This window comes from Limulus polyphemus, unplaced genomic scaffold, assembly GCF_000517525.1.
Source record: "Limulus polyphemus unplaced genomic scaffold, Limulus_polyphemus-2.1.2 Scaffold2350, whole genome shotgun sequence".
Lineage (NCBI taxonomy): Eukaryota > Metazoa > Arthropoda > Merostomata > Xiphosura > Limulidae > Limulus > Limulus polyphemus.
Window position 1 is genome coordinate 75042 of NW_013667960.1, and position 14292 is coordinate 89333.

The window sequence follows — 14292 nt, forward strand, 5'->3', positions numbered from 1 at the left end:
GATCGGCTATATGCATTGTGGATGTTGTTAACACGAAGTAATAAACTACGTGTGTGTTGGTAGCATGATGCAATGAGCTACATGTGTATTGTCAGCATGAATTGATGAGCTATTTTGTGTTATTAGCATAAAGTGATAAGCTAAATGTGTGTTGTGGCATGAAGTTTCTAGGTTGTGATTGGCATAAGGATGAGGTGAGATAATATACTTTAAGGTATAGATTTGCATTGTTTTTATAGTTCATTGACTATAATAACTTTAAATCCTGTAACTTGAGCCTTAGTTGCTAAGTTGATACTACATCAGTTCCAGAACACCATAGTAAACTAAATGTTCTAGCTTGAAGCTCTGGTTAATAGATGTCTTTACATCCTGATCTATTATAATTTAATGACTTTGGAAAATTGAAACATGAAGAAACAAACACATACTGATGTAGTTTTATCACTTACAAGCCTTTTATCTATTATTATTATTATTTAAAGAGACTGAACAACTGTCAACTGTAAGGCCTTGAGACAATGTACAATTTAAATATAAATAAGCACAGACATATTGATAATACAAATATTTATAAATTTTAGGGGTCTTTAAATATACTTATGTATTTGTGTCAGTTCAAAAATACTATAATATTGATATTTAAAGAAATTGCAGAACACAAGATGATGAGATCAACACACTATTTTATAGCTTATTTTGCAGTTAAGACTAATATACTTTTAATAAACTGTAGTAACCCTTTTCATTTAGTAGGTAAAGATCTCAAACAAGTAAAGAAAAATTGTTATAGACTCATTTGTCCTTAATTGTAAAAAAACTAAGAGTATTACATCATTGATAAGACATTTTTAAAACTTAAGTTAACTTAACATAGAACACATATTGTTTATATTTAAATATAGATATAAGTTAATTAAAGATAAGTCTCTACTTGCAAAAACTTAATTTGATCAATAACCTTACCCAGCAACAGTTGCATATGATGGTACGGGCTGAGCAGCAGCAGCAGCAGCTGCAGCATAGCTTCTTGCTGCAGCTGCAGTGTAAGCTGCAGTAGCTGCATATGTGACCTGAAACATTAATATGAGAGAAAGATAATACATGCAAAAATACTTAACTACAATAATAGAATACCTTAGAATTCGACAAATCATTTTTTTGGGAATAAAATGTGTTTAAATATTTTAAAGTTTGTTACCAAATTCATATTCAAAATTATTAAGTAATGTTTCATGTGTTTTGAAATATAAGAAAATGTGTGTAATAAGAAATCATTCAGAAAATAAACTTATTAAAGCATAATTTATTTCCAAATATTTTCTCTTGTATAAGAGAATGCAATGTGATGAAAGATTTCACACTAAGAGTACACTTGTACCAAAGATTAGGGAAGATACATTCTGAAAAAACATTCACTTATGAAATAGCTTGGTTTGAAATGGCATATATCTGGTAACTATAACAAGTTCTTATGAATATTTCTATGGTTGACATACTAATTACTTTATGCATCATCTTATAACAGAAAGAATTGGTTTAATCCAGTAACACAAAATCTTATCACATAATAATCTGCATTAGAAAGATATAACAAATATACGCTGTTAATAAACCAAGATAGTTATAAAGCACAGAAATTGGTTAGTCTGAGTTAGCCTGAACCAGCAGTAGCTTCCAACATGAACCAAGGTTCATTTCTTTCCATATACTAAAAGGATGTAAGGATGGTAACTTAAATAAATTATCAAAGTAGTTAATTATAATGAGGTTAACTTTAGAGGAAATCTTTTCTAACATTAATTAGATGAGTTACTGAGATGAATAAATGTTACTCTTGTAAATATTATGTACTTTTGGAAGCTAATCAGTAAGCTATTCTTGTAATTGTTATTAGCTTTGAAGAATTAAATAAAATGTATGTTTTATTCTGTGAATATGATTCCCTATCCTTGCTTCTCATGTAAACTTTTTGAATTAGTGACCTATGTAAATATTAACAACTGCATCCTCCCAGAATTTTTAAATAACTAGTATTTGTAACTGATTTGTTACGAAACAATAAACAGCCTGCTACATTGGCTAATAACCTTAAATGTGTGTCACTTTACTATCATGCTGGCAATGTCTGGAACAAATTAAACTAGAAGAAGGAGAGCTTCCATAACTATTTTTTTTCTTTCAATCAAGTTTAATAAATGTTAACTTAGCAAACTACTCCATATTCAAAGATATGATTCACAAGACAATTTTGACATAAGCTTCTAAACACTTAACAGCTACAATTTTTAACATCAACTTGACTTATATTCTTGGTATGAGGTGGTTTACATTTGTTTCTTGTAAAATTAGGACTAACACTTAAAACCACAATAACCTAAAAAATTATGTAATAGATAGGAACATTATTTCACAAAAAATTTGAGGAGAGGCAAAGAAGACTGACTTCCTGTGGTCCTCCTGATTCAACTGGGAGCCCTACATTATAACATACATTGTGCATTAATTCTGCCTGACTACTAATGCCTCACAGAAACTGCCATTTGGTGCCACATTCCAAGTTTTATGGGTCAAACCATCCCTGTTACCCCCCAAATGATGCCCCTGAGGATAGAGTTATAAAGAAAATTTTAGGTACATGATGAAAAGTGGAAAGAATAAGTTTTATTAATTAAATATATATATATATATATATACATACATGTCTGAACATATCAATATCTGCTTCAACCAATAAACCTAATAAAAACATTAACTGTTTTTATAATTTTTCAAAGCTACAAAATACTGAAAATATTTACCGGTAACTGGTATCTCTCTGCTGCTCCAGCATAGGCTAAGAAGGGATCTTGATAAATTCCACTGAAACATTTATTCAAATTGTTTCTCACAGTTCATTAATTACGGTTACATAATTTTATATCCTATAACTGGTTCCAATATAAAAAAAAAGTTTTTTGTGAACTTCAAATTCTTAGGAACTTGCCACTATTCAAAATATCTGTTTTAATATAAAGATTAAAAAATAGCTTCTTACAGCTCAGACAACATACATATTTAATTTTCCAGAACAACAAAAGCATACAATCATTAAGTTGCCTTTGTTCTAGCTACCGTTGCTGTTCTCTAGAGAAACTACCTGCTGCACTTGCAGGAGATATTGCTGCAATGCTACACATTGTGCAAGAAGGTTGACGGTGGTTTCTTTCACTGGTAGGGCAGATGAATCTAGAGGTTACAATTTCCTATATGTTGAATGAAAATGACCAGTCATGTAGGTAGTGCTAGTCACTAGAGGTAAGTATGACGTTTCCAACTGAATAATAAACATTAGATTTAAACAGTACTTCACAGGATTTCAAGTAAGTTGGATGATGGGAAGATGTCTTGAGGGATGAAAATCTGTTAATTAATTCACAAATCCAGTATAAGATAACCATTCAGTGTCCTATGTATGCACTCTGTGTTTTTGTCTGTTCAAAAAATAAATATTGTTTTCATTTTGTGTTACACATCATGTGCAGTATGTTTATTTCTTAGCTTCAACTCAGTTTGTAGTTAAATTCAGATTTATTTAATAATTTATTCTGTCAATCTTCCTGTTATAAAATGGATCTATCTAACATTCTTTGCAGAAATCAGTTTAACTACGGAATACTACAGAGTGTGTAGATAGGAGAAATTTCAGTCTCATATGATTTTATTACTAAGTTTTCTGCTCTTGCTAATGTGTGTACTGCCCTTACTTGAACTCTTGAGTTATACAGGTTTAAAGGAATGCTTTAAAGGAGCATTTTCTGTAAATAAAACTATTCAAAGGGGATAGTTTGATACAGAAGAGAGACAGTAATATAAGAGAGGTGTCAGGATAAGGAGAAGTCCTCTCCTGGACATAGGATTTTTACCAATGCTACAAAGACCTCTATTGGAATGGCATCTGGCAAGTCTAAGACTGTATGGTGTGATTTCTAAAGGACTCCCAGCCAGTTGTCAGCCAGAGTAACACTGTCCCATCTTTGGTCAAGATCACCTGAGACCAGGCAAGAAAGACTGGTTGTGCCATTGGTGGACAGCATCAGAATTCTTTTCCCAGCAGGTGAGAGAGTGAGTACTAATGAGAAAAGACCATGAACCACGAGGCAGTCATGTGCCTTTCTGAGCCAGAAGGAATCCTGCCAGGCTGACAATGAATTGTGAGGAAACCAGGAGCCATGCAGAACTTCAAGCCAAGCTACTAAAAGCAACTCATCACTATGCTCATCCAAATGTCTGAGTCCTCGAGTATGCCTCTTTCCCTACAAAACACTGGCACTAACTTAGCCAAGCTTTGGCCAAGGACTCATGAAGGAAAGGCTTTGGACAACACGAAAATTCACTGTGAATGATGACAAGCAGATTTTGCCTCCTATGTTTAAATGTGCAGCAAAGGAATAACTGAACCATTTTCTGAAGGATGTCAAGTAGGTAATTGCTTGGAATGGCTGGCTCATGAGCAGACAGTCCAATGCCTGATTCTGAGCTTAGACATTCCAGCCCTAGATTCCGTAGAGCATTCTGAGGTTGAGTTCAACTAGTTGGTGGAGGAAGATGCCATCTCAAGTTACACTGACTTACCAGACAAGGGAGAAAGAGAAAGTACTTCTCTAGTTGTTTACAATAAGCCAGAAGAGGAAACACTGAATTTAGAGATAGAGAAGAACACTGACAGTCAGCAGAGATGCTGAGCCAACCTCCAATCAATATGAATGGGATGAGAAGGTTAATAATGATGAGGACAGTCATTTTAATAACTGACCAATGAGTGAAAGGAAGTGGTGATCCTTGCTTTTCAAGCTATCAAGTGATGTTCACAGTACAATGTATACATCACATTGTCAGATTTCCACTTGATTATCAAAAGCTAAAAAAAAAGCCGAAGCTAGTAAATGTAATACCTAGTATGTCAACAGTTCGCATAACTAAAGATAGTAACAAGAAGTTCAAAGACTCAGTTGAAAGGATGTTGAAACCTTTACTTTCAAGGTGGTATTTGATGGTATAATGTCAGTACAACAATTTGTGATTAACACTTGATTTACTTCATAAGTTAAGACAAACAAGTGACTGAAAAATCAGTGATTGAAAGGGCATTGCAACCCTTGCTCTCCAAGCCACTGAGTGATTTTCTGATATGATACCTCATCCAACATTTTGAAAGAATCACTTTCTTGCTCCAGCTGAATGGTGAGAACTATTTGGGGTATGCTGATTGGTACTCATTAGATTCTCCCATATATATATTTGGAGATGTATAATGACTACATTCAGTGAAGGAATTGTGTTTCCTCTGAGTGTAAGCTGACATACAGTAGTAACAGCTCAAGTATTAATCCTAGCTAATGAGGATGTTAGCTCTGAAAAATCTTAGTTCAGCTGAATTCTGCAAGCAATTATTTATTTTGTGATGTCTGAAATGAAAAGTGAGTTGGGTTTGCTGGCTTCCAGATTGTTGCATATGATGAGACTATTATCATCAAAGTAATTTATGCAAGAAGCAGAGGCAGCCTGTTATAAGCTATTAGAGTATATGACAATATGTAATGGTGATATATGTATACAGATAAATGTATCTGTGTGGTCTGGCATATGTACATGAACGTTATATAAAGTCATTCATGAGTGTTGTATAACACAAATGAATCAGTTATATAAAGAACATAACAGTAAGCAACATGTGCACAGAGATAAGGGATTTGATCTCAATGTTAAGTGCATCTGTTATTTTCATTAATGTTAGTGAGAAAATGTTTAGTTTTGACTTTGAAAAATTTAGCAGCTAATGAATTTTAATGGAAGGAATAAAAATAACAGAGAGTGCTATCTAAGAGAAAACACATTTTTACCTGATATTTTACATAAGGAGCAGTAAAAGATATTTCAACTGGATCAAACTGAAGTACTTATAAATGGCTGAAATTATCAATAGTGTATGAAATTCACACACAATACCTTAGATATCATAACAAATGTGAATTTGATGTGCCCAATGTTACATTTGGTTGTGATGGAACATTTTCAGTCATGCAAATTGAAATATTTCTAGTTATGCATGCAGTGTTACTGAATATTTTCTTGACATTGTTTCAGTAAAAGGTGGAATAATAAACATTAAACTGTAGGCTGTAAGTGTATCATGGAGTGGTTAAAAGTGACATCTGCCAGGTGAAAACTTTGTAAGTTGTACAAAAACTAAACTTGCAACTGGAAGAAGGTCCCTAAGGAGAGACAACTTAAATGTTAGTGGATTTTAATGGTCAAAAGTAAGGTTTGGTATCACCTAACTCATGTCAACTTGTGTGTAGGAACAAATTTGTGGTTGAGACCCCCCCCCCCATCCCATTCTCTCCTGCTGGAATCAGACTCTATTCATGTGAGGAATGAGACCAGATTAGAGACTAAGCCATGTTATCTGTCACCCAACAACACAAAGGACAGAACAGGTAAAGGTACTGGTCAATCAGAAACCTGGAGATCAGGAAGTTCCCAATTGCTAGGAATACATTTTCTACAGGCAACAATATAGGTCATGAGTACATGTAAAGCATTAAGAAATGTCATTTGATTAATCTACAGTCTCTAAAGGACTTTAGAGCAGGCCACGGTTGTAACTGAGGTTATGACTGTTTTCAACCTATGCACCTAGCTAAACTTTTGACCAAATGGAATTCACCTGACATTGCATTTTCAACCTGGACTTTTGTTAAGGAAGATCAAATTCTTGATGCTGTGACTACCTCATTCTTCAAATAGCCAATGGTTTTCCACTCCTTGTTGCCAGATATTTCCCAAAGCATTCTGCACTGCATGATGGAAGACAGTTCTAATGAGATGCTGGGTTAGGCGGAGATATCAGTTGCAGTATATCAGCTTTTGGCCAGCCTCTCTGCCACTCAACTAGTGAAACAAATGCCAAACATCAAACCCAAGGTCCACTGATATCAGAAAGGTTATAGCAAGTTGCAGTACCACTTCTTGAAGTAAGTTGTGTAAATATGTCTTGTAAATTATTCTTATTTAATTTCTATTATTTCCTTCAGAATACATATGGAGATATTTTAGTAAATTTTATGTATAAATGCATAGCTGCTTTGAATATGTTTTGATTTAGTGTGTAAGTTTATGGATTTGATTTATTTGTTTGAATTATTTTGTATTCTGTTCTTTTCATTATAGTAAAACATTTTGTATGATATATCTTTGTTTAAGATGTCAGTGTTAAATTTTTGTGTGTAATGTAAGTTATTCAAATAGCTCATGTTGATGTGTTTTATACTTTTTCTGTATCATTAAAAGATATATTTTGTATGATCTACCATATTGTGTACAATTGTTCCTTATGTTTTGTTTCATTGTTATTAGGTAACAAAGGGTTTTCATTTTGTTTTGTTATATGTATAGTGCATTATATTAGCCCTCCAAAGGGGTAGGCTATTTTTTAAAGTTATTTTTAAAATGTGAGTTTTCTTTGTTAAAGGGTTTCTTTTTGTATATATATATATATTGGTTCATTGTTTAAAGATGTTTCATTTTATGTTAAGATATTTTCAACATTTTGTATTATTTCATTGTGTATTATATCAAATTTTAAATACTAGTTAAAGGATGCTTGAATTTTGGTGTTTAAGTTGTAATTCTTTGTTTAAGGGTTGTATCATCTATGTTGTGAGAACATTTACATAGGTGAGAAAAAGTTAATGCCCTTCTTGGCCATGTCATGAGTGTAAAGTTAATTGCTTTAGCAGTTTAATTTAATTTGTAGCTTGAGGACAAGTCTGAAATACTGGAGGAAGAAAAAGTGTGGTATGCAGACATATGCATTTTCTACCTTCTTATTTCAATGTGTGAATGTTCATTATAGCCACCCATGTTCTCTAGAGATAGCTCCACCCATGGGATATATATTACTGTAATACTCAACACTGGGCAAGAAGGTCAACAATAGCAGTGTCATTTATTGATAAGACAAATGATATCTAGAGGATACATCCTCTTCTATGCCGAATGAGAATGGCAAGTCATATGAATAACACCAGTTATTGTGAGGAAATCTGACATTTCAAGTTAAGTAAGAAATGTTAGATTTAAACAGTACTATACAGGATCTAAAGTGAGTTGGTTAATGGAAAAACTTGTTAAGGAAAGAAAATTTGTATAAGGTAAAAATCCAGTGTTCTACTGTAAGTACACATACTGTGTTTTTGTCTATTGAATAAATAAAGATTAGTTTCATTTTATGGTATACATCATTTCCAGTCTGTTCTTAGCTTCAACTCAGTTAATAGTTAAACTCAGAGTTACAGTTTGTTTGTTTGTTTTTTGATTTCACGCAAAGCTACACGAGGGCTATTTGCACTAGCCGTCCCTAATTTAGCAGTGTAAGACTAGAGGGAAGGCAGCTAGTCATCACCACCCACCGCCAACTCTTGGGCTACTCTTTTACCAATGAATAGTGGGCTTGACCATCACATTATAACACCACCATGCCTGAAAGGGCGAGCCTGTTTGGTGGGACAGGGATTCGAACCTGAGGTTCTCAGATTGCGAGTCGAGCACCCTAACCACTTGGCCATGCCGGGCCCCTCATAGTTACTTTGTAACTTATCCTGTCAATACCTCAGAAAGCAATTTAACTATTACAATTTGAAACACAGCCCTGACATTTTGATTTTGCTGGTGAACAAAAACAAAAGCACAATTATACTGAAAACAGTTAACTACCAACACCAAATTAAAAAGTTGTCTCAATAATGACAAACACAAAGTCGCAAAGAACCTCCACTGACAAAACAGAATGTTTGATAATCAGAAAATACATCATACAGACAGTTATTTATAAGTAAAGAAAGACTTGCAAGCAGGAGATTCCAAACTGTGATGAAGCTTCAGTATAGGTATAAAACTGAGATAAATTTCCAGACGTAAAAACATAGCACAGAAGAATATAAAGGTGGTACAAATTAACTTAAATATTAATGCTATGAGCTGGGAAAGGATTGAACTTTTAAGGTAAAACTACACAGAAGAGCAGTAAGTGAGACACTGTGATCCTATTAACACATCAAAGAGATAATTCTATAGTAAAGAAAACCTCAAGGAATATTGAAAGAACATGTCACATAGCCTCCAAAAGTTCTTATGAAATGAGGAATCTTCAAAATAAATTAAATTAAAATAAGCACATTCCCTTAGCCTTAGTAGTTACCAACTTACTTTTTGGGTAAATGAATAAAAAAAATAATAATAAATATATATCTCAGCATCAGTAAACACATATTTACGCCAATGGTAAATGGATTAACCTATAAAAAAGGATAACTTTAATTCAGTTTAAGGAACTGCCTAATACTCTAGAAACATGTTTACTTAAAGAATAAAAAATGCAGCTCAGCTAAAGTAGGCATCTGTTACTTTATATAAGTAACAGAGGAGCAAGTCAGCCTCAACAAGAACCTGTTAGATGGGTTATCTTCCAGAGAAGGTTCATGCCAGTTACTCCCATTAATTAATGATTTACTTTGCTAATTGAAAATGTTACCCAAAAAGAGATGATACATTTCATTCCCAGTAATTACTTATTCTGCTCACTAATAGTAGATAGATTTATATATATATATGTATTATAAAATTGATTTTCTTAATTTTTACTGTTATAGAAAGGAGAGCAAAGAAAAGAACAGTGATGTAATGAAAAAAGATATTCATTTTAAACAATAAACACACTGTAAATTTTCATGAAAAGCAACATTCAATTTACTTTCATTATTATTCATATACCTAAAAATATACTAGTTCCATAATGTATGCACATGGTCTGGTAACTTATAAAAAATACACTATATGGTTTGCAAAAAAACTTACGGGGTATAACCATGTAAGGCTGAAGCTGCAGCAGCTGCAGTTAGTGGTGAAGGGTGTCTAGCAAAGGCAGTGGCAATGGCTCCCCGAGCCCGACCTCTCTGTATCGCTACACCACGCAAGGCAGCTATTGCTAAATAATAAAACAAAGCTTGATAAATGTTAAGAAATGCTAAATCTGGAATTATGAACTTCTGCACTAAAAAACATTCTGAAGTCATCAGTAACTTTAATATATTAAAAATATTGGTGTAATCATAAATCTGGGTACTTACTTCTTTCATAATAGTGAAAAGCAAAGTACAGCCATAGTTCTCATTACATTGAATTGTCTTATAGGATGAACAGGATCTAACATCTCTGTCCTCACTCATATCACTAAACTTGTCACATGTATCTTTCCACATTCATCTCAATCTTACTATAGTGATAGGTCTAGTACAGCCACCCATCTCAATCGTCACTAATTTCACAACAGTGAAAGGACCAGTATAACCACACATCTTTCCAAACTTCATAACAATGAAAGGCCTTGTGCAACCACATGACCTGTCCTTAATAATTTCACAGTAGTGAAAAGTTATCTAGTACCACCACAGACTTCTGTCCTCATTCATCTCATTACAGTGAAACATCAAACTTAGTAAACACCCGTCCTTGTTCAGTCACCTCACTACACTACAATAAATAAAACATCATTCACTCAGTCAACTACACAGAAATATCTAAGTCAATGCAAATCATCCCACATTGAAATGTCTAATAAAAATTACCTTCAGTTCAATACAAGTATACAAAATATGTATATACTAACCTAGATAACATACACCTGTATAGCTTTCAAAGTAAATGACATTTTTTCTACTGGAATGGAACATATTCTATACTATATATATACATAAAAATTCTTGTAATTAAACAAAAACAGCCACATTAATCTTATAAGTTAGTACAAGTTGCTTCAAGTTATTTGTTAGCAAACTGGTTATGATACAACTCAAATAAAATTATATAAAGTAAACAGAAATATAGGTAAACTACTCACCGCTAGGAATAGTCGGAGGTTTTTTAGTTTGTACTCTGGCAGTGGCATGATTAACCTGAATTACAAATATTTTACTGTTAAAGAAATTTTTCATAACTCCTAATTATTTCTGTTGTTGAAATCAGGTTTAAATGGCATTTATATATAAATTGAGCCTTATTAGAGACTATATAATTTATCAAAACATTTTAAAAAATTCAATAGATTTATTATAAGTTTTATATTTGAATATGTTATAGTCATTTAGTTACCAAATCAAATGAAAAGTACAATCTTCAATATGATTTTCAATTAAAAGGTATACAATTTACATAACTGCAGTCTTTCAAGTGGATTGCACTTAAAATTCAATCTTAGTTTACTAAATCTTTTCCAAAATATTGAATACTAACACACTGTGAAAAAAAATGAAGATAACTAATTACAAACTCATGATAACTTTCAAATAATCTTTATATTAACTTCCTGATTGGTTGTGTTGATTATATTAACTTCCTGATTGGCTGTGTTGATTATATTTCCTTTAACTTTAAAAGGAAGATTTGCCAAAGTATTTCAACTAATTGTTTTTAATAATTATCACTGCAGAATCTTTAGATTGTTATTCATAATGTATTTCTTGGGTTTAAAAATATAAAATTTTAAGACTGCTAAATTTTAAAGTTATTTTGACCTTCAACAATTGCTTATACCGAATGACGTTAAGAAAAGAAACCTAGAAATATCACAACAAAAAATATAAAATGAATGTTAATCTTTATATATTCTAAGATTCTTTAGAATCATTCTCAAATACTCTTAGTTACCTAAAAATATACTAGCAAATATTTTTTTATGGTAAGTTATTTAACAGAAAAAAAGAGCAATGTATCTGAAGCATATTTATAAGATATAACAATTACAATTAAACATAATACTACAGTCAACTAATTGGAAATAAAAGAGACTGCCTCCCATAATCTGTATATGATAATTTATTTAATTTTGAAACTTTGCATGTAAGTCTGAAAGGCTGTTAAATTCTAATATCTTACGTGTAAGTCTGATAGCTTGGTTAATTTTGAGATTGTAAACCTGAAAGGGTAAATAAATGTCAGTGAAATAAACTGTTACACTTGACTTGCCTCAGTTGTTTCAAAGCAAATATAAAGAGATATATTGTGGTTTGTAATAAATACATGACTAACCACAGAAATGTATAAAATATAAGATAAGAAGGTTTTTACTTTAAAATCTTGAAAAACATGTTAAATGCTCTGTTTAAAAAAAATTAAGATGTTAAAGTTTGGGATATTTCCCCACAGCAGTCACAGTGCAGAAAACCTATTAGGTAGCTTTATGCTAAAACAAACAAATACTGTTCAAAATAATCACAATTAAGTTACAAATGGGTTTGACCTTCTTTCTCAGCAACAAAAGTGTTTCTCTGATTAAATATCAAAATGAGTATTAGCTTATATTATTGCATTATATAAGTAATGTAGTGTATCAATTAATTTTATTTCAGTTTACGATACAAATATTGTGACATTTAATTTGCCATATCTACAGTGTAACTGAATATGTTAAAAAATGACATACTATATAGTTTTATCTTATAGTGCAAATTCAGAGTAATATAAAATAACTGAAAATAAAAAATTGTGGACTTGTGATTACTCAATCACATTTAACACAGAAAAATAGAGTTTATAAAGTTAATGTCAGTCATGTTGTAACATATGATTTATGACAACGCATATTTAATTGCTAACAGTTTCATGAATTGTAGGCCAAATTGATACAAACTTTACAAACAAAAGTAATAAAGATATGAATAATATTTCCACCTACAACCCAATAACTTTTTGATGTTCTCGAAAGCAAGTGGTGTCAATACAATTCTTAATTTCCTTCCATAATATTAGTAATGATCAGCTAAGAATAACACATTAATGAGAAAGTTCAAATGAAAAATGAAACAATTTGAGGAAATTAATATTTAATCAGTTATGCCAATCTTTTCTGTGAAGTTAATATTAACTTTTAGCTTTGTGGAAATTATTTAATTGAGCTTACGAAGAACAGTAAACATTTTTATATACCTCAAAACTGTTTTTTAGTTTAAAATGCTATGAATCAAAACTCAATATCTGGTTATAGCCAAAAATTCCGTGTTTGTACAGTTGTCTGTTACTATGTATCTCATATATTAACATATGTATAGTACTTTCTAGGTGTTAAGTAACTTAGATAAACTCTTTTATTTTTCAAGAAACAAAATTATTTCATTTAGTTTTAAATCAGATTTACAAGTGTAGTACAGTTGTTCAGCTCCATGCTATTTTTCATAACAAATTAATGATGATGTAGATATCTATTCTTGTTCTAAGCATACAAGCTTAAATTATATTCCATCTAATACACAAAACAATTACCAAAAGCAAACCATTAAATAACTAACATTTTGGAAAATTCTATATGTGTAGGGTGGAATTAGGGAAATGTGGCACATTTCTTAAGAATATAGACTCATAATGGATGGGTTATATAGAAAACTATGCTGAAAAAATGAAAAGACTAAATGAAATTACCAGGACTTTGTAAATGTACTTTAATTCAAGAGGAGGTCAGATTTGGGAAAATGTAATTGAAATCATGTGAGCAATGAAAGATTCACTGAGTAGGCATGGGCACTCACAGAAATATTTCCAAGTTGGGGCAAAACATGTATGTAGAGGATCAGCTTTTACAGTGCAAGTCAACAGACCAAAATAATATGTGTTATGTGTGCACAAACACAAATTTACAGTTTCAATAAAAATTACTAAAAATATTTAGTTTAACTACAATGTTAAGTTTACATCCTAAACCTCCATAAATAATAATTAAGTAATTGTTGGATATACACAACTGTTTCAGTTTCAGTTTAATGTGAGCATTATGATTTAGATATTTTATGTAACTCAGGTTTCATATTTAGTTATTTTTAGAAGTGATATTTTATGATAAGTTTGTTTACATAACTGTTTATGAATCATACATTGTGTAGTTCAGTATTTCTGAATTAGTGACTTAGTTATGTTTACGATAGTGAGATTATTGCCTAATGTTGTTAGAGCATTTTGAGTTCTTCATTGGTTTGAGTATTATTGCATGGAAAGTTCTAGACTTCTGTTGGGGTGTAAATATGCATCCAAAAAATCATTACTGAGTTCTAGTTCTAGACTGTGTGGTTGTGATATTAGTGATAAAAAATGTATTATGGCAATTATTAAAGTGAAATTATCACTGACTGTATTATAATAACAGAGTATTTGTTTGTTTTGAAATTTGCGCAAAGCTACACAAGGGCTATCTGCGCTAGCCATCCC

General features: G+C 31.7%; 1 pseudogene; it reads right to left on the reverse strand.

The window, feature by feature from the left end:
* Nucleotides 1–14292, reverse strand: part of LOC106466702 — a 48320-nt pseudogene that overhangs the window by 7684 nt on the left and 26344 nt on the right.